The 21789-nt window shown below is 43.3% G+C and overlaps 1 long non-coding RNA gene across 1 annotated transcript; it reads right to left on the bottom strand.

Moving 5' to 3' along the window:
- Positions 1-19003: 19003 nt before the first annotated feature.
- Positions 19004-20585, bottom strand: LOC146821503 (uncharacterized). The gene is made up of 4 exons (XR_014962730.1): positions 20516-20585; positions 20343-20415; positions 20157-20220; positions 19004-19104 (listed from the first exon to the last, which is right to left on the bottom strand). It is a non-coding gene; the product is annotated as an uncharacterized LOC146821503 (long non-coding RNA).
- Between the last annotated feature and the right edge of the window lie 1204 nt (positions 20586-21789).

Genomic DNA, 21789 nt, shown 5'->3' with positions numbered 1-21789 from the left:
ACTGGGGATTCCGCGTATTCCATACCTGTATATAGGAAGAAGATGTAATCAAGAGAAAGCTAGGATAGAGTGGTCCCTCGAACGGAAAAAACAAATCAGCTGGGCCCAGCTCCTCTCTGCTCTGATTTGGCTTTGTATCAGCTCTCAGCATAGAAATGGATGCTGCAGCAGTACAGCAGTCTCTATCAGGATCTTGTGTGATAATCTGGGGTAAAGACATGCCTAAGTCAGTGGCCAATTCATGGGGTTTTTATAATATTGGCCACCAACCTTTACTCTACATGGAGAATTTTGAGGAATTTCCATTAAATTCCAGACATAACCTGTAGGCATCAACATGATAGTTTCAAGGGATCCCTTCGAAGCATACAATATTGAGACACAGAAATATCAGAAATTAAATTTCGATAACAAGAATTCTACTGCTTTACTTAACTAGTAAAACCACATAAATCGGGAACACAAATATATCATGTTAAAAAGATCAATTTTAACCTATATCAAAAACAGAATTGTCGGAAACAAAAATATTGTTCCCTTTAAATACACATACAGTATGTAAAAAATATTGATTCCCACAATATTATTGCCAAAATAATGAAATAATCTTTAATATAAAAACCACTTTAAACATTAAAAACATAATTGCAAACAAACCTAAAACATTGTTAAATTAAATATAAATATCGTTACTATTCACCCCAATAAATGATATACCAAAAATCATACCAATACAATACGAAAGATATATTACCATTAACTACAAGCATTTAAGCCTAAGTAATTATATATATATATATATATATATATATATATATGAAAGCATGTGATGTCCTGGGTTGGGGGACGGCGCTCTTCGGTCTGGGGGGTGCGTGAAACAGCCGGTAGGACAACCGGTATGTATAAGAAGCAGGAGACCTCTGAGCCCAGAGGTCAGGAGTACACGCACTCACACGGGATCCGAGAAATTAATTTTCAATTCGTTTTTAATCCAAAAGAAAGTTCTTCAGCACAGCCAGTCAACAACAACACTGGCCCAACGCGTTTCGGTTCTCACTCGAACCCGTGATCAAGGTTCGAGTGAGAACCGAAACGCGTTGGGCCAGTGTTGTTGTTGACTGGCTGTGCTGTGCTGAAGAACTTTCTTTTGGATTAAAAACGAATTGAAAATTAATTTCTCGGATCCCGTGTGAGTGCGTGTACTCCTGACCTCTGGGCTCAGAGGTCTCCTGCTTCATATATATATATATATATATATATATATATATATATATATATATCTTTATAATTTGATATATCGATATTATCACTATTAGTTTTTTTCACTCTCTCCCCTCTTTTTTTCCAATGCCTCCTGCTTTAAACCATAACTTAGGATTTATCAACAACAAATGTACTTGAAAGTCAAGAGAACATTTATTTAACCACTATGGCTCCATGTGTAATTTTAACCACACGAAGAACATTTTATTCATGTATTTATCATGTGTAAAAGTTTTTTAAGATGAAATGTTCGCGTTTAAGTGTTACTGCTGTTCTCTAGTTCATTTGTAGTTTGTTTTTTATATCTATTACCGTCCACAATTGGATTTTATTGCAGGAGGGGCTTTCTTCATCACTTTTTCACTTTCTATTTAAACAAAAAGTGGTTCTGGGCGTGTCATGTGATCAAGGTCGTGGAGACGCGACCGAAACGCGTCATGCCAAACTAAACCGCAATAAATTTGCACTGAATACAATATCTTCAATCAAGTTGTGGTCTGTACCTGTGTTCCTGTGACATTGAACGGATGGATTTGTGATTTTCATATATATATATATATTCACTTAAAAAACCATAGGTTTCACACATGTTATAGTTAGTAGGACATTTCACTCGTGAAAAACCAATGAAATTCCCCCGTTATAGTTAGTGCAGGCAACTATAACTCACGCGACCGCAATCCTCTGCTGATGACGTCAGATATTACATCACTGTATTTAGACATTTATTTACCCATGTCTTCTTCCATTAATTTTTAGCTATACATATTTTTCAGAAAAACACATATGTCATCAGTGATGTAATATCTGACGTCATCAGCAGAGGATTGTAGTCGCGTGTGTCTTTCTGAAAAATAAATATTTTTTATATATGTATATCTAAAGGTTAATGGAAGAAAAAAATGGGTAAATAAATGTCTAAATGGATGGGTTTTTTTGTAAAATTAATTGTATAACTGACTTATTAACAGTATCTTAGTGAATACAAGTATTAGTGAGTAATGTTTAAATATTTAAATATCTGTATCAGCGTCTCGCTTTGTGTATAAGTGGCTGCATGGGTTGGTGAGTAGCTACATGAGTGTGTATATGGGTTATTAGTTCGTTTTTAGAGTATCAGTATGAGTGTCTGTATGGTTCAGTGGGGGATGTTACTTAGCGTATGGATGCATGAATGAGTGACTCACTGTTTGTATGTATTTTGAAGACAGTATGTGAGCAGGACAGTATGGGTGGATGAGTGTGTGTATGGGTGAGTAAGAGAGTGAATGACTGTCTCAATAGTGTCTTTATGAGTGGAGTCCATATGTTTTGAACTAGTATATGTGAGTATTGATGTATAGAAGTGAGGATATATGAGAGTGAGAGATTGGAAGAGTTCCTGTATAAATAAGTATGTGTTTCTATAAGTGATTGTTTTAGAGAGTAAGTATGTGTCAGTTCTGTAGAAGTAAGTGTACTGGTGTGTGTATAGCTGTACATGCAAGTAAATGGATGTTTATTTGCATGTGTGAGTATGTGTGTGAGTAACTCTATGTATGAGTGTAGGTGTGTAACAGGATGTATAGGTGTATGAGTACATATGATGACTGAGTACATGTATGAGTGACTATATAGAAGTGTTGATGAATGAGTGAATGCGTATGTAGATTTTGGAATTACTGAATAGGATGTTCTAACTAGTATTGGTATCTCTATAGTATTCAAAACCTTAGTTTGTATTTTTCAATGAGGTCTGCCACTCTTACACATGGATGATGTCATCAGTGATGTCATCAGTGATGTCATTTGAGATGTCATCAGTGATGTCACTGACCATGTCATGAGTGATGTAATATGTGACGTCATCAGCAGTGGATTGCGGGCGCGTGAGTTATAGTTAGCTAAACTAACTATAACGGGGGAATTTCAATGGTTTTGTACGAGTGAAATGTCCAGCTAACTATAACATGTGTGAAACCTATGTTTTTTTCAGTGAATTTGCAAGGTTTTTTAAATGCTAATTCCTAACTATAACGTCTGTGAAACCTATGGTTTTTTCAGTGAATTTGCAAGGTTTTTTAAATGCTAATTCCTAACTATAACTTGTGTGAAACCTATGGTTTTTTCAGTGAATTTGCAAGGTTTTTTAAATGCTAATTCCTAACTATAACGTGTGTGAAACCTATGGTTTTTAAGTGAATTTGCAAGGTTTTTTAAATGCTAATTTATGAATGTATTATTATATTTTTTAAATATTTATTTTACAATAAGCTACCTATGTATATAGTTATAGATTGACTGTATCCTGTAATATGGAATGGCTCAGCTCTTTTTTTTTTTAATTTGGATAAAGTTGAACAGCATAGTTAATATCTTCTATAAACTTATAAACACTTGAATTTTTTTTTTTTTAAGGGTTTTTGACCGTGCGCGCATGCGTACGTGCTCCGTGTGCGCATACGTACGTGCTCCACGTGCGCATGCTTACGTCGTGCGTGCTCTGTGCGTGCGTGCTCCGTACGCGCGTGCTCTGTGCGCGCGTGCTCCGTACGCGCATGCTCCGTACGCGCATGCTCTGTACGCGCATGCGTGCGTGCTCCGTGCGCGCACCGTGCGCGCACGGCAAGTCATGTGATTAAGAAACAACACTTTTCACTGGTGTATAGTAGTTTCAGTTCATGTGATTAAGAAACAACACTTTTCATTGGTTTATAGTAGTTTCAGTTCCAGAAACTTCCAACACCACACCCACTCCCCTCATTATTTCTTCTGATTCCCTGGGAGAAGGAGCTGAGCAGCTTTTCCAGTACTCCAGTACTTGAGAATGGCAGAGCAGCAGTCATCTTCTGAGAGTGAGCAGGAGACCCTTGTGCCACAGAGACAGAGGAAACAGAAAGAGTCTTTCATATGGCAATTTTTTACATTTCCAGAGGGGCAGAAGAAGGTGAATGCTCCGAAAGTCACCTGCACTATTTGTGGTGTTGTCTTATCAAGAGGAGATCCTAAAAAGAAATACACTTTTAGTATTTTCACTATGATCAGGCACGTTAAAGGAGTACATCTGTGGCTTATGCTCGAGCTGCTAGAGACAACCCTCCAGCAGCTCAGCCGAGCACATCCGCAGCAGCTCAGCCGAGCACATCATCGGCAGCTCAGCCGAGCACTTCATCTGCGGCGGTAGCTTCACCTGCTTCTGTTCCTCTGGATATACACCCTCTGTTCAAGAGGGTGCATATACGGTGCAATGCGTGCAATGCTCTTCTCTCTTATGGTGACACCAGCATTCCCCTAATAGAGAGCAAGATACAGCAGCACACATGCGGCACCCCATAATTTTTTTCATTTTTTTGTTCCTCTGTTCCTCAATTAACACAACGGCTCTTTTTAGAGCCACCTAACATCTAAACACTTAAATTTGATTTTTAATTCTATTTTATGATTTTTTTCCACCATGCGCGCACGGTGCGCGCATCTCGCGATTTTTTGAAAAAAAAAAAATTTTTTTCACCCTTCGGGGTCCTTCAGGGACCCCCTGACAACAGCTAAGGGGTCAGGAACTCTGTACCCTGCCCCCTTTTCACGTTCTCCACCTTTCTTTTTCACTGTCACACACAAAATGGCGGACGACACTTCCTGATTTCGACCGATTCGAATGTTGACTGACATGTAACCACCAATCACAATTACGCTTGCGCACGTTAAGGTGCACGCACGGTGCGCGCATGGTGCGCACTTATAGATACTTATGTACTTTTAACTGCAATTGTCTCAGGAACTACTGAACAGATTGACACCATATATGCAAAAGGCAAATCCCTGACCTGAGGACTACATCTTTGCCAAATTTCAAGTAATTCTGTTCAGCCGTTCGGGCTGCACCTTCGACTAAAGGTCCTATGGGAAAATGCATGGGGAAAATGCGTTTTGGGACCCCCCTTTTTTCTCAGCCCCCGCTTGACGAATCACCCCGAGACTTTCAGGGTAGGAGCTGAGCGGAGCTGAGCGGAGCGCCCCATTAGTTTTGAAAATTTCGCGAGGATTCGTCAACCGGCGCCAAAGTTATTCAAAATAGAATTTTGAGATTTCCTATGGAAACTCGGTCCTAACTATAATTATCTACTGGCGACCGCCAGTAGATAATATGTAAACATTTATATTCAAAACTAACAAACTACATATCATATATTTTTTTTTAAAACTTAGAACCTGATTACGATGTCGGGCGGACCGTCTCAGTCCTGGGACTGACCGACTTCCGGTCGGCGGTCCTGACCAGCTAATTACAATGCATACTCCCCTTTCTCAATGGGAGCTCGTGTTACCTCAAGGTGCCTGCGACAAGGTGCAGGGATCAATAGGGGGGCACCATAGGTGCCTCCTCAGCTCCCAACCGGAGGCCGTACACACAAGGGGGACCTGCTGGGGGACCCAAAACATGCTTTCCGGACTGGCCGGCAAAGAAGCCATGTCAGAAACCGTGCAACGTAATCCCAAAGGCGGAAAGGCCTGCCGTTTGGGATTACGAGCTGGCTCCGACTGGCCAACGGGCTCCATGAGCCCATCATAAGCCGGCCGGTATGACCGGCCGGTTTACTTTCTGACCGCCAGCATTGTAATGACGTGGTTGGAAAGTAAACCGAGCGGCCGATCACAATGCAGCCAGAAAGGCACTGATCATTGGTCGGAGCCTTTACGAGCCGCATTATAATCCGCCCCTTAGTGTTCACCATAGAAAGACAAAGCTGCTAAAACAAAATTAAACTAAACTAACCAGTAAAATAAAAATATAAACAACTTTAACTAATAAAATCAGACAAACAATTAAATCCACACTATAAAATGCACACTATTTTAAACAACTAATTTAAACAACTAAGGGCCCTATTAGGATGTCACTTGGAGTTGCCTCCAACTGACACTGTCTTGGGGTGGGAACTAAAAACCGTAGGCAGCGGTGAAAAGGGAGCTCTGCTAGGGGACCCCAAAGTTGCTTTCCGATAAGCTTTCCATGTCGGAAAGCCTGACATGGAAAGCCTGTCAGAAACTGACATCATAATCCCGACTGTGGAAACTTCGTCCGTTAGGAATTATGTGCGGCTTCCGACTGGCCTTTGGGCTCCTTGAGCCTGTCGGAAGCCAGTCGGATTATCCGGGCGGTTTAAACTCCGATGCCGTCTTTGTAATGAGGTGGTCGGAGTTTAAAACTTGCATGTCAGTCGGAAAGCCTGCTTCGTGCTGTCCCGCACTGGCGTTAGCTTCAGCCAGCCAGTGCACTTCACACATGGTTTTAGCACTTGGCTCTCCCCCATGCCTCAAACATGTGAGCGCTGCCTATTTAAAAAGCACCCACTGCCGCTCACATTGCTTGGCTTCAAGTCCCCATACCTTTTAACTTGGTTCCCACTTGGCTCCCGATGCCGGCATCTTCCTTCCCAATTTCTTCCGACTTCCTCTCCTTCAGTTGCGGATTGACGCAGGTCCTGCACTGCAGCTCCACAAGCGGTTCTGGGTTCCAAACTCCAGCAACAGCAATCTTGGATTCCTGCAAAAGACAAAACACAGAAACAGTAAGCTTTAACCCTAGCGTACCCGCGCTCCCAGGAGGCATGTGTGCAAACATCCATGCACTGCGGGCCAGGCACCATGTGGTGCCTGGCACACGGTGCACGGATGTTTGGGAGGGCACCTTATGTGCCCCCCTGGCCACATAGCGGAGGCCCACAGGAAACGGGCCCCTGCTAGGGGCTCCCAAAGTCCCTTTCCGACAGCCTTTCCATGGCAATGGGACCACCATGAAAAGGCTGTTGGAAATGGACACCGTAATCCCTACGCCCTGTTCATTGTAGGGACTACGGTCTGACCGCCCCCTCGACTGGCTGCTGGAGCTTGTCAGAAGCGGCTGTCTGTCCCTCCGACCTCTGCGGTCCGACTGACCTCATCGTAATGCAGCTGTCAGACCACTATCTTAATTGTCAGTGGGACCGCCACTGACGACCTGTCAGTGGCGGTCCCACCAACATCCTAATAAGGCCCTTAGTGTTTATTTCCCAAATTTTTAAGTGAAGTTGTAAAGCTAAAATCGGATGTAAATTATCCTAATTCCATGGCTAAGACATACCCACTGGACTAGGTCTGGTGGCACTGAGGTAAGTACTGTTATTTACCATTGGCGTTTCAAAATTTAAGACTACTTGATTCCATTTGGATACCAGAGTTATTCCTTTTTCTAAACTGGTCTCAAAATTTGCAATAGCGAGCAGTCAAGGATTACTCCAGGAGGCACTAGAGGGATAAGAACTCAAATACAATATGAATAGTAATAACTCACACTCTTTAAAGTAAATCTTTGGCCAAGTTAAGATGGCCTGAGTGAGAGGAGGTACGGGAATTTAGAATGAAACCCCAAAAATCGGCTATGTGACTCATAGTCCACCAGCTCCCTACAAACATCTTCTGATGTCTCCAAGTGCACCATTCTTCTCAACATTTGCAGTGTCCTGCACAGGGATAATGCAAAATGGGCAACCCTATGCGCTAGATTATAAGGGGCAATGAGTTTCCATAGAAATGTGGGGCCCAAACAAAACAGAGCCCTGTGCATGTAGCAGAGCATTCTCGGTTATAGCCTTTGTTTAATGGGCAGCCTGCAGTGCTGAAAAGCGGGGGGAGCTCACTGGAACTCGGTTCCGGCAGATATGGCTAGGCTGGATCTGGGATCAGGCTGATCGAGGGAAACAGGCCAAAATTATTCTGGTGTCATTTTCCAACACCAAAACATAATTCAGCAGCGCCAGCATGCTGTTGGCATTCCATTCAGATCAGCAACCTGCAGGTGGCAAGGGGGCTTTCTTATTTTAACATTAGCTGGGTCCAAACCAAAGGCCTGCTTTAAACAGCCATCTGCCCTCCTTTTATTCAAGTATCATCTTGGCTGAGAGTGATCTGGAGTCTTACACCTAGACGCCAATGTAATGGAAGGAAACAAAAGTGTACAGCCTGTTATCACTTTACAAATACTTAAGTGAAACTATTGGAGGCAGGCTTTTAAGTTTGTTAATTTCCCTGTGTAAGAAATGTGCTTACACTGTAAGAATGCAAGATTCATCTGTCCGTAAGAGTAATTACACAAATATTCATTTAAATGGCACCTACCATTTTTTTTATTTCATTCTTTTATAGTGCTACTCATCCCCGAGTAAGGTGTCAGAGCGCTTTACATCACACACAGAGGCACAATAAACCATACAAGTGTGTAAATCAATGTATATGAAATATTACATAAGGCAATGAGGTTTATAAGGTGAAGGAATCACATATCGTCCATACTTGTAGTCAGGATGTAAAGTCCTGACTAAAGTCAGGATATAAAACGTAACACAGTGATTGTGGTTGTCTGTACTAAAAATACTTTATTACTTTCCAAGGGAACCCTTCCTTGCAATTTAATACCAACAGGTGAGAAAAACATAATAATAATAAATACACAATAAGGACACTTTGCATGCAGCTCACTAATTCTGGGAAATAGATCAGTGTGCTACATTGGAAGGCTTGCAACCTATGTATTGGGAGTAACAAAACAATTTAAGTGTCTAAAGCAGTAGCCCACTTACCCATCTAAAACTAAATACAAATCTGTGATCTGCATTTTACACATGTGCTTTGCAGCAGACACATTAACCCTCTATACTACTTTATGAGTTAAAACTGTGACTGGACAAAGCCCATAACTTTACCAGAACTGTGTTAACTACCAGTGTTATCTTACTGCTATTATAATCCCCTCTAAATTGCGGAGTACACAATAATCTCTGCAAAAGGTGTCTTAACCCTGTGAGATATTTTTAAAATGCAGCCTCTTTGTGACCAATTAAGTAATGCAGAAGAGATTTTCTGTCACATATGTCCTTATTGCGTTGGCACTTTCTTTGAAGCAGACGTTTTTAACAGAAATATATAAACTGACTGTCAGTCTCTGCTTTTCAAGCTCCGCCCTCATTACTCCACCCCCTTTCCTCTGCCATGCCTTGAGCCCCAATGTATGGGTTCCTGGAGTAAATTTCTTCTAATTCCAGCATTGGTAGCAGGTGAAGAATTTCCCGGATTTTCTTAACGTGATCATTCTTCTGAAAACCCAAAGACAAGCAAACTGACGTACACTTCAAGAGCTGGAACTTTCTTGATTGGTTTTCAGGTAAAGCAACATACCTATCCAGCCAAGCCAAAATATGTGGCACCCAACTGAAATAGAAAAAAGGCATGATTTTCCTTAAGAAGCTAACAAGACAAGACGGAAACAGGCTGTCAAGATTTCTTGGATCTGCAGATCTGAGAAGTCGCTTGTTAACCAGACACAATCCAAGCTTTCTTTCTTCTTCATCTCGGTGAGCGGATTCTCAAAAGAGTTCGGGTAACAAAATTATACTGTGATACACAAAATCAACCACTAGATGACAGCCCAACATAAGCTATCACTTAATTGTGCTCAAATTGCACAAAATACCTTGGTAGGCTTGTTTCGGAATTTTGTTAATTGCAAAGAGATTTTAGTCAAATGATGTTTAATCAATCTACAACTTGGAACAAGAAATAATTTGCATACACAACACACCTCTTTAGCATTAACATGTAAAATGACAGTTTATTAAGTGCAAAATTAAGGTGCTAGCATTAATAAACAAAAATGTGAACCCAGCCATCACATTTACATATGCTAGGCCCCAAATTGCTAAAGTAAAGTTGATTTGCTTAGAATGCTTAAATATGCATTAAATGTTTAACTCTTGACCTTTCCATTGAAATGCTTTTTCCTAATAGGGGTAGTTGTATAAATGTTTTCATATAGTTCAGCAGAATGTTTCTATTTAAACCAAGCTCACTGGTAACAAATGATTAGTTTTTTCATTTAATGAGGAAATTAAGGCTTCATACATGTAGAATCAGCATTTAAACTTGAACTTGACCCTTGTATTTTTCTTTTCAGTGAATGTTTGCTGCAAAATGATTTCTTTTCATAAACTGATGTTTCAACTTCTACATAGACTATTGTTTAGACACTTGGAGGCAGATTTACAAAAAAGTAGCGCAACACAGCGGAGCCCCCCGCGAGGCTGCGCTGCATTGTGCGACAGGGAGGGAGCAGGGGAGCGCAATATCTTCAAAGACATGGCTCTCTCCTCCCCTTTCCCTTGCGCCGGAGCTGATTACAGCTGCCGTGCGCCATGCACACACCTTAGCGCCGCAGCACTAGGGTGTGTGCATGAGTCCAACCTAGGTTTTGTACAGAAAGGGTATCCTTCCTGTACAAAATACTGTGCTCGACACAAAGGAAAACGTTTCCCACTTTTTATGCATGCTGCACAGTGCAGCACGCATGCAAAGTCGGAAAAGGAAGGAGAAATGAAAGCATTTCTCCATCCTTGCACCTAGTTGAAAAGGGTGCAGTTTTCTCACACTAAGCCCGATCTACTGTTATTAGAAAATTGGGTTTAGCATGAGAAACCTTGGGTGGTTGCATGGGAACGCCCATGTACCACTCTTGGTACGCCCCCATGGCGCAAAGTAACGCGTTACTTTTACGTTATTTCCAGCGCTAAACAAGTTTAGCACTGCCACGTTATTTCCAGCGCTAAACAAGTTTAGCACTGGAAAGTAAATTTAAAAAAAAGATTTTGCGTCATTTTACGTCACTTCTGTGATGCACACACGACACAAAAGATTAGTAAATCTCCCCGTAGGGACCTTATTAAGACTTTGGCAGTCCTTCAGCGGCGCGGCCACCGTGCTGTCCGCTGGAGGACAGCCACCTAGTACGTCCACCTGCTGGATTACGATTGTAATCCATGGCGGGTGGGTGGGCGGGCATTGCAGCAGCGGTGTTACGGCGGTGGTCTGTTAGGCTCATGGGAAAGCCTAACATGCAGAGCAGCGCCATGAGACAGCAGACTGCACATTCCTAAACGGTGTGGTATACCTGCCACACTGTGCAGGAACTGGGGTGGTGCAAATCCAGGGGGCCACAAAATGTGCCCCCCTGTAGGCACCCCAGGGCCCAGGAGTGGCAGGGGGGCCTGTCAGGGCCCACTTAGTTGCCACTCCACCACCCTTTTCATGGTGGGCTCACTGACAAGAAAGGGGCAGTGGAAAGTCATCTCATAATATGCTCTGCGGTGCTGCAGCGGCACCGCCAGCATATTACAGCTACCTGACCATTGCGCAAACACTGCAGGATCTTGGATCCTGGCGGGCGCATCGGTCCCATGGCAGTCTAACCGCCACACTCGCCATACTGTGGGCAGGCCTGCAGTATGGCAGCGGTCTAACCACCACCGCGAGCATGAAGGTCCTATGGACCACCTTACTAGTAATAAGGCCATTGATATTAGAAGGTTAGAAATTTAGTTTAATAGGTGGGAAAGCGAACCTGAATGGGAAATTGACCCACATTAACTCATATCTCCCACAATATCTTTTTTTTTTTTTTTTAAACAAACGTTATTGAATTTTTGTAGATAATTCTTCTTTAGGTATATTTCACTTCCTTCATACGAAAATAGCTTATACATGTACAACGTAGTGCAAGGAAAACAATTACAATGACATTTATAAAGTTGCTTATGTGGAAGTGCAGTAAAACACTATCATAGTCTCTATCCTGTATCTATGTCTACATTTACATCTTCAATGAATTTACTTAGTATGCCTCGTATTTAGTATTACTAACATTTATAAAACAATCCAGGCTCTCCCCCACAAGTTAACTAACTGGGCAACACAGCAAATGTGTCTATTCATCTATGGATCTTGGGTATATCTACCTGCGGCTTAGAGTTATTTTTAATAACGCATTTATGTATATTTCTCGCACTAATTGTAAATAGCAATGTATTCTGTACTTTTTACATTATATAATTAGTGGAGGGTTACATGATATCTGCCCACTAATGTATTGTTAATATAACTAGCTTACATATCTGTCGGCGTGGCAGAAACTACGGTCACATCATCAGTTTGTTTGTTCCCGTCCCACGCCTTAAAGGCCTCCAGCAGCATATCCCAGGACATAGCTATGGGTACCTTACGAAGCCCTCGTTTTTCCTCTCCCTGCATTGCCCCACTTTCAGCCAGGCCCCATAGTTCTATCTCTTCTTTCCATATATCAATCGATGGCGGTCTCGCTGCTTTCCGCCACCTGGTTATTAGACTTTTGGGGATTATTAATGCTAGATCCGGGAATCTTGCCTGTACTTTATATCCCTTTGGATGCAGGCAGATCCCTAGTAAGCAGCTTCTTGCTGTGTGCCATATTTGACCACCTACCACTTCTGACACTGTGTCTGTGCTATCTTCACCCAATATACTGCCAATGCGGGGCAGGCCCATAGCATATGGACAAAGCTTGCCTCTGGCACTGTGCACCTAGGGCAGTTCGCTGCTGTTGCCGGAAACATATTGGGTAGCCAGTGCAGCATCTCCCATAATATAGTTGTAAGCTTAACATTGTCATCTGTGGACTATTGTATATGTGGTGAGAAGACGCGGAGGGCTCCTGTTCCCAGGAGGGCATCGAACACTGATTGACTGACAGAAGATGGAAGAAAGAAAATGTTGCAAAGCTTTAGGAAATGTGTTGTTTATATAAGCGTGTGGTCCTAGAGAATGCCAGAACTTTTCCCCAGAAAATTTTATCCACACTCTATGCCATATTTCCCAGACCAATTTACCCAGACTTTGCTGAGTTTCTTGAACTTCTCTTAATCGGAAATTTGGTTTTAAAAATATTTTTGGGGCATTACTGAGCGGACTTTGATGCTGAAGCTTTATGCTTTTTCTCTCACTCTCTCAAACTGGAACTCTTAACGGGTTCTAACCAGTAGCGGCTGCTACCGGACAGGGGTGGTGCGGCGGGGGATACAGGGAGGGTTAATTAGGGGGAAAAAAACACTCACCTTCGAATTGCCGCCTCCCCTGCGTCCTCTTCCTTCTTCATTTCTCCAGTCGAGCCGGCAGCAGGAAGCACCCGGCACAAAGGCTCCCCTGAACCAATCTGAGTGCTGTGGTTCAGCGCTCAGATGGGAACAGGGAGCCTGTGCATGTTCCTCACCAGGCTGTGTAATGCAACCTGGTGGGAAACATCCAAAAGTGCGCATGAACTGTTTAGTCAGCCCAAGAGGGCCGGCCAAACAGTTCCTGCTCACTTTGGGAGTGCAAACCACTGCTCCCCTGCTTACGCTATTGTCATTTTAGTTTTTCCTTTTGCGCAGTAGGGCAGCGCTCCTCCGCCTTAGTGGAGGAGCCGCCACTGGTTCTAACTGACTTCTTTCTCTCATATTTATAGATTAGGAATTCTTTCCTTTTTGGAACATGCTTAATGCATATTATTCAATGTATTACTTATTGATCATTTATTGATTTGTAATAAGATCTAATAACTAAAAACGTGATTAATTGAATTTGTGACCTAATAAAGAGCATTAGAAATGTTGATTAATAAAACCATTATAACTCATACCAAACTCTCTTAATTGGCTAAAAGTAGACTAATGATTGTGATGATAATTTATCTGATGCATTGCTCTCCTCTTTTCTAAAACAAAGATCCATTCATCTCAGTGATAACATAGAGAGGATTAGCCAGTCTGATGGTAAACCAACAATGCTTAAATTAAACACGGTTTCCCGCTCCAGCACTCTTTATATTATGTTTCAATTTTACCTCCTTCCTTTCTGAGGGTGACTAATCACATCTCCTTCAAACACCTTATTTCTGTCACTAAACATATAGGAGTGCCTTCTTTTTTGTATTTTAAATAACACTGGTGAACACCAACCCCAAGGCTGCCCTCCCTTAAGACTATACCCAAGATCAGTTGAATTAAGTGGGAGTGGAGGACTGGATTTTACAATAGGGTGAATTAAATTATGTGGTAGGAAAAATCCACATGTTACACACTCTTAAGGTGTCATTATGTTGACATTTTAGCACCGCAATACAGATGGCTTCCTTTGACTATGAAAAACATACAGGTATTCTAAAAAGACTATAGTTATCTTAACGATTTACGGAAACAATCTATGAGCAGATACTCCAAATGTCATTCACCAACAATATTGTAATCTTGCATGAAGGCACATGAAAAGATTTTTACTTTACATGTCCTCTGTACCTCTCAGAATGAAACTGTTTATGTAAGAAATTGACAAAGGTGTACTCAGTAGAAATCAAATTTATGGCGAGGGACACTGGATTTATGCGGTAGGGGAGGATCAAATAATGTGGCACAGTTGACCTAACTATGCAGCAAGAAAAGACAAACTTTGCAGCACATACTGTATTAGTATTAATTCATTATTTTGCCATTTCTGTCCATGTCAACACTTTTGGCCAAAGATTTTACTGTTTTAGTACCATTTTGACACTGAAATACAGAAATAAGTAGGAGGAAGGTGAGCAGTCAATCTTTAAGAAGGGCCTTACGCTGAGCGCCAACATACGTGCAGCGTTTTAGAATCTTTTAACTGTTTTATGGCCAAGATTTACTAAGGCTTGCAAAGAGACAAAGTCTTGCATGCATATTTACTACACAGAGCAAGGTGGCGTTACTGGGGTGGATCAGCACAAATACCCCAAGGTTTTTATGCAAAGGTCAATCTATTAAACAAAGCTAGAACGTTTTTTGTGCAACAAATAACACAACCTTGAAGCATGTATTAACAAGGGGGAATGTGTTTGTTTCTCAAATAATGAGATGCACAAAAATAGGGACTAAATGAGGTTTAGAGACCACCGCAGGACATGCTCCCCTTATTCATACATTTAAACACAAATGTGCCCTAAAGTCTAAACAGTATAATTTGGCTGAAGGACTCAATACAAATCTCAAAAGGCATCCCTTTAAAGGACGGTTTCCCTCACCCTCCAGCAGTGGCATGATTCATCATTGGGGAACCTCCTCGCACCATTAAATCTAGTCATGGTGTGAGCTACAATCCCATCCCATGCTTTCAGGGGTTGCTTGAGTTGGGGTTGTTCAATGTTTCATAAACTGTTTTCTGTAGATATTATGGGTATCATATAGGTTTGTTCAGGGCTGTTTCCCGGCTGGCTGTTGGGGTGAATCCCCTCTCATTAATGATCTGGAGTTGTGTGGCCCTGTAGTAGGCCCTGACATCTGGAATTGCTAGCCCCCCCATTGTAAACCTATGGACATAGCGTTCGCAGGGCTATCCTAGGAGTACCCTTGTTCCACAGCAGCTCACCCAATGTTATTCTATCTTGTCAAAGTATGTATCCTGAATTGTAAACGGGGTATTTTGGGTAATGTGAACATTATGCAGATAGAAGCCCTGTCCATGATCGGAAGCAGGAGCTTGCACCATCACTCCACGCCTTCCCAGAATTCCTGCAGGACTCTGTCCAGGTTTAGCTAAAGGAACCATTCTTGTCCCAATGTCATCTTGATCCCTAAATACTTAAAGTTGTTGTTTGTTGTACGTAAGGTTCCCGTCAGTCTGTGTGTGTGTGTGTGTAGACCCTCCCAGTCTCCCATCTGGGACAGAAATTATATCTACCAATTAATGCAGTATCCTGAATAGGTTTCTAAGGTACAAACGATCGACAGTACCACCGGTATTGACATCATCGGGTCTATAAGATATAGCAGCTCATCACCCGTGTATAGCGATCTCTTCTCGGGTTCCCTCATCTTCCCTGGCTCCCTGGGAATCCCACTACTTCAGCTTTAAGCTATACCCAGCATGCCAGTGGCTCCAGGCAAAATGCAAATAAGAGGGGTGACCCGTCTAGTATCACTCCCTAATGCAATTGTTTAGGTCACCTCTCCATTTAACTTAATTGCTGCCGTGGGTGCTTAGTATAGCAGGTCCACCCAAGCACAGGATTTGGGCCTGAAGCCAGACCTCTTCAAGGTGAAGTGGCGGTAACTCCAGTCAATCAAGTCAAATGCTTTTGCACACATCGAAGGACAGTATGCCCACTAGTTCAGGGGTTTGTCTTTCTTGGGGATCACCACTGTAATCGCATGTTTGAGATCTGGCTGGGTTCCCCCTTTTCTGTGGCTGCGTGAAACAGGTTCAGTAGATGTGGTATGAGGAGTGGTGCTAACACTTTATAGAGCTCTGCAGGGAGTCCATTAACCCCTGATGCTTTCCCTGACTGCATTCTCCCAAGTTATATTACATTACGGGGTTTTATATGTTATGTTACAGGGTTTTATAAAGTGCATTGCTACCCCAGCAAAGGGGCGTCCCAGCGATAAGTGGCAAAGATGATGTGAGGCTGCAGAAGAGAGCAGATCCTAAGTCGGAGGGAAAAAATGCGTTTTAATGGCCTTGCGAAAAACCAGGTAGTTATCCATACTACGGATGTGCACCGGGAGAGAGTTCCAGAGTTTAGCCGCCAGGATGCGGAAGGACCGTCCTCCTGCGCGCGCCTTCCTCACCCGTGGGTCAACCGCCAAATGCTGGCCCATAGATCGAAGGTGGCGAGTAGGAGTATTTTTATTTGTTTATTTGAGGAGTTTTATATAGCACTGGCTAGACCCGGAGGTATCAGAGCGCTTTACCTAAGGTTCCACATTGTTACAAAGTTACATCAGTTACAAGTTACATCTGTTGCAAGAAAACTTTTAAAGAGCATAGAAGATGAGATAGATGGAGTGTAGAAGGGTAGGGGAGTAAGGTAGGAGGGAGATACGGCAGAGAGACGAAGGAGAGTCTGCCCAAAGTCCGGCTGGGTAGGTGACGGATGAGGGGGAAGTCCACAGCCCATCTCCTCTTTAGCTATCAAGGTAGCTCCACCAGGCATCAGAGTGCTAGGTCTCAACGGGTGAGAGTATAGGATGAGAGCAGGTATGCCAAAATACTAGGTGAAGAAAGATTTATAATTTTGAAGGAAATGCAGAGGGACTTAAACTTGATGCGCCTAGCCACCGGCAACCAATGGAGTCGACGGATGGTGTTGGTCGTGGAACAAATTCTAGGAAGGCCCAGGAGAGTTCAAGCAGCCACATTTTGGACCCTCTGCAGTCATAGAGTTTCAGCCTTGTTAGCCCCCAGGTACAGGGAACTGGCATAGTCTAAACGAGACATGATGGTAGCCTGGATGATGACCTGATGAGTGGAAGGATCAAAGAAACCTAACAGCGGTTTTAGCCCACGCAGGAGACCAAGACAGGTGCCCGCAACTTTTTGGGTTTGGGCCTGGAAACTGCGGGCCGAGTCTACCCATACACCCAGATTCTTAACCACCTGTTTGGGGGATGGGCGCACTTCCCGGGGACGATGGCCACCAGTGCTCGCTCTACAGCTCAGAGTCTTTCCCTACCAGCAAAACCTCAGATTTGCTGGCGTTGAGCTGGAGACAGTTGGCAGACATCCACTCCGCGACAGCTGCAAGATCGCTCCGAAACTTAAGGGCATTCTGCATGGAGTCGTTGGAGAGTGCCACTACCAGCTGAGTATCATCAGCATATGATACTGTCATTAGCCCTCTCCTCCTGGCCACAGCAGCCAACAGTTGGAGGTATAGATTGAATAACGTAGGGCTCAATGCTGAGACCTGTGGGACCCCTTGTTTCACAGTATGTATCTGAGAGGTGAAAGGGGGTGCCGCCACCTGGAAGGTTCTCTCAGCCAGGAAAGAGGCGAACCATCCCAGGACCGAGCCCTCAATTCCAGCCGCCTCCAACCATTGTTGCAGGATCTGGTGAGATACCATGTCGAACGTGGCACTAAGATCTAATAAAATCGGCGCCGAAGTGCGTCCGGCATCTAAAGCTGCCCTCAGATGTTCGGTCACAGCTATGAGAGCAGACTCCGTGCAGTGACCTGGGTGGAAACCATTCTGAGAAGCATCAAGCACACTGTTGTTTTCCAGAAATCCTGTCAGAATGGAATTGAAGTAGGCCTCAGTGATCTTGGACACCCACGGCAGGAGCGAAATGGGGCGAATGTTCTATGGTTTGGCAGGATCCAAAGAAGGTTTTTTAGCAGAAGGACCACCCTAGCTTGTTTCCAAGCCCTAGGAACGACTACCCTAGACAGGGACAGATTGATCAGCTGACACAAAGGTGTAAGGAGCAGAGGCAAGGATTTGAGAAATTGTTCAGTCTTAAGCGGATCTTTAGGAGAGCCAGATTTAATCCTACTACAGAACCTACGCAACTCCTCAGCGGGAGGGCAGATAGTGAGGGGTTTCTAAACGGGACCTGAATTACTCGAGGTGAGGGGCAAGGTCCTGTAGATGTTTTCTACCTTTTTAATAAAGAAGGTGGCAAGATCCTCCCACTGCTGGTCAGATGTGATCAAAGGCGCTGTCAATGACCCTGCGGCTTCAAGATCTTTAAGTATAGAAAAAAAACTTTTAGTGGGGTTGCTGCTGTTCCTAATTTCATCTGTCAAGCCTGATTAGCCCCAGTCAGGTAATACAATAACCAAAAATTCAAACAAACACTGTTTGAGCGCAAGGGCGCACTATTCACAAGCCCAATGTGGTGCTGGATGATTTATACAATTTTTTTTAGAAAAACAATAATCTTTAAACAGTGATTGCGCATGAAAAGTAATAATCCATATGTTCTCCAAAATAAAATAAATTAATTCAATAAATTCACATTGTTAAATATAAACAAATTCCTTGAAATAGGCACAAGCAAATGTTGGAAACGGTGCAGAACAAGCGCTTTTTGTTCACAAAAGTAAATCCATAAAGCAAAATGGTAACAGTTAAACACTGTTTTCTTCTTTATTTTCTTATGTAACTTTCCAATTCTTAATGAATTACACCAGCGTCAAGAGCTTCCCAATGCATTTCGGTGCAAACACCTTCATCAGGGGTCACTGCAAGAACATATATAACAATCCATATGATTCTATATATATACAAATACACAAGTAAATTCTGTGAACTTTCTAATACAAAATAGTATCAGGCCAAATCACCAGATTCCTTCAACAGAAAAATGATGAATCCATTTCCAGGCTATGTGTTTCAGATGTAATGCCATAAATCTTTAAAATCATGCAGAGTAACTAATGCCACGTGAAAAAGTGAACTAAAGGTGAGCGATGAAGATACCCTGTGTGCAAGACTCATAAAAACAGTGAGAGTGCCCTCCGTGCAAGACATATGAGAACCAGAGTGATGAAGATGGATAGGAACACTGCCAAGATGTTTGAGATTCAATTAAAAAAACGCATGCTAAATTGTCTCTCCTGCCAAACGCAGGAGGACTCACCTACATTTTTTTTGTTTAAACATTTTTTTATTGTTTTCTTACCAACATCCCAATACAATTCCCACAAGAGCACCAGCAACTCACCGGAGAGTAGTACATACGACATTTCAGCCAGTTATGCAGTGGGAAAGTTACACTTCCTGCGTGGGCTCCCCCCTCCCACTCCCTCCCGCGACCCATGTCAGTGTGCCCCCGTCTTCCTGTCCCCACCCTGGAGAGACCCCCCCCATTACCATGACGCATGTAGGGGTATTCAAACCTATCTCTATCAGCTCGGGCGTTCCCCCGGGTTCTGCCGTGTTGAATGTGTCCACCCACCACTGTGACCCCCTTCCTACTCCCCGCTTATCGCTTCCTCCTGTCGGTCGGGTATGCTCCCCTCTCCTATGTTTTCTGACATCAGCCCCTGAAGTTCAACCACCAGTGACTCCCATGCATGGGCCGTCGCTAACGCCTTTTCGTCGTTCCTCCTATGCGCTAATTGCAAGCGAAGTATGCCCTCCGCGCCTGCCCATTTCGCGAACGCTGTCCTCCACCTCAGAAAGCGAGGCCCCGCCCTTGACTTCCAGCGCATGGTGAGCTCCCTCTTGGCCATAATCAACCCTAAGTCACAGAACTTGCAAGCAACCCTCGTGCGGCGGGAGGAGGACTCACCTACATAGATGCCAAATTGCGCAGCTGTAAGGCTGCTGCAGTGTGTAGATAGAAACTGTCGATGCTACAAATGATAAAAAAAAAGAACGAGTGAATGTAACTATAGCAGTTACACTTGTGCCGTTATAGAGTATGTAAAAAGTGTCCGACAAAGCCCAACAAACACCCATGGTAATATGCACCTACTTTCGCCGAAAGCGACTGCTCATAGCCCTTTGCTTCCTGTATTGATGTTAATTCCTCAATATTGGGAGTGCCACTGCAAGAAACAAATAGGAGTAACGATGTCACCGAAACTACGGTCAGCGTCTAGCTAAACAACACTGTGACTGAAACAAACCCTCCTATTCCGCATTTACCTCCAATGCAGGTATGCGTGTGGAAGTGCTTCCTTTCTCCTCCAAAACCGTAAACCCCGAGACGCCTCGGTTTCTACAATTTAACGGGTGCGTGTGCGTCACGACGAATAGGTACTGGGCATAGAAAACGGACTAACGTGACCGAATGAAGACTGGGAAAAGAAACTAACCAGTCTCAACAACTAGTGCGCGTCACGTAAAAATAAACCATTAAATAAAATAAACCATTAAAAACTAATGAAGACTACCAATGACAAATGACTTATATAGAAAGTATGATGAGGCTTAAAAAATGTTTATGTGAGTATATGGGTCCTCGGTCAACAAAACATCAAAAGTGAATTCCGCGGGAGCCTTTCATAAATCCCACCAGGGCCATCAGAGTGTATTTATGCTTGTGTTGGCATTTACAATTGTTCCCCATCAAGTGGGTTTCATGGAGCAATACCTAATCCGGAGAGTGCCTATGGGTATAGTTTAATACCACACCCCTTTTAATCTTACACCCCTAATCTGTTAATGTTCCACAAGAGGATATTCAGTAGTTCAAGCATGTGGTGTGCCATCGAAAGTGATTTGTGGATTGTGCCCCTGCGTAGTGTTGTGTCCGTTGGAGGTCATCTCCTTTGTGTGTCTAATCCCTACCCTTTGTGAAGTGAGTTGTGCCCTAGTACTAATGCCCCCACCTTGCAATCTCAACTTTTCCCCACCCACTTTTACTGTACACAGGTTTTGAACTACCCACTTCCCCAACTGAGGAATGCCTGTTGTCCACCCCTTCCCTCCCTCATATTATCTACAACAATGTCTCAAGTGCAACTACATGCCTGTTCTCAAACAATCAAACAACAAACAGGCACTGTTGAAGGAGTGTGAAGTTTGATGCCATCTTGTAGTTTATGTCTGAGGTGCTGCCAAGGGCTCCTACTCTTCTGCACCTAGACGACTCCTCATTTGTGTCTGAATCAGAATATGGAGTCTCTGATGTGGCTTTGAAGGTGTCTGGGTCCTCCTCTCGACCACTGGGCCTCGATCTCTTTCGGCAACCTCTCCTTGTCTGCAGCCCCCTGTCTATAGCCCATTCCCAGCATGTGGCCAGAATGGTCGGTCTGCAGATCTATAACAGCTTAAGGTATGCACAGGGGCATTCCTCAACCCACTCCCAGGCCAGATCCAGATGCTCAAGAACAAAGTCTGGCCCTGTACCAACACACACAGCTTGGCCAGGTAGAGCAGCATATATTTTCTGTCCATAAACCTCGGTATTTACTTCA

Source organism: Triturus cristatus, chromosome 6, assembly GCF_964204655.1.
Source record: "Triturus cristatus chromosome 6, aTriCri1.1, whole genome shotgun sequence".
NCBI classification, from domain to species: Eukaryota; Metazoa; Chordata; class Amphibia; order Caudata; family Salamandridae; genus Triturus; species Triturus cristatus.
Note: the sequence above shows the minus strand (reverse complement) of the source record. Positions and strands in the feature narration are given on the sequence as shown.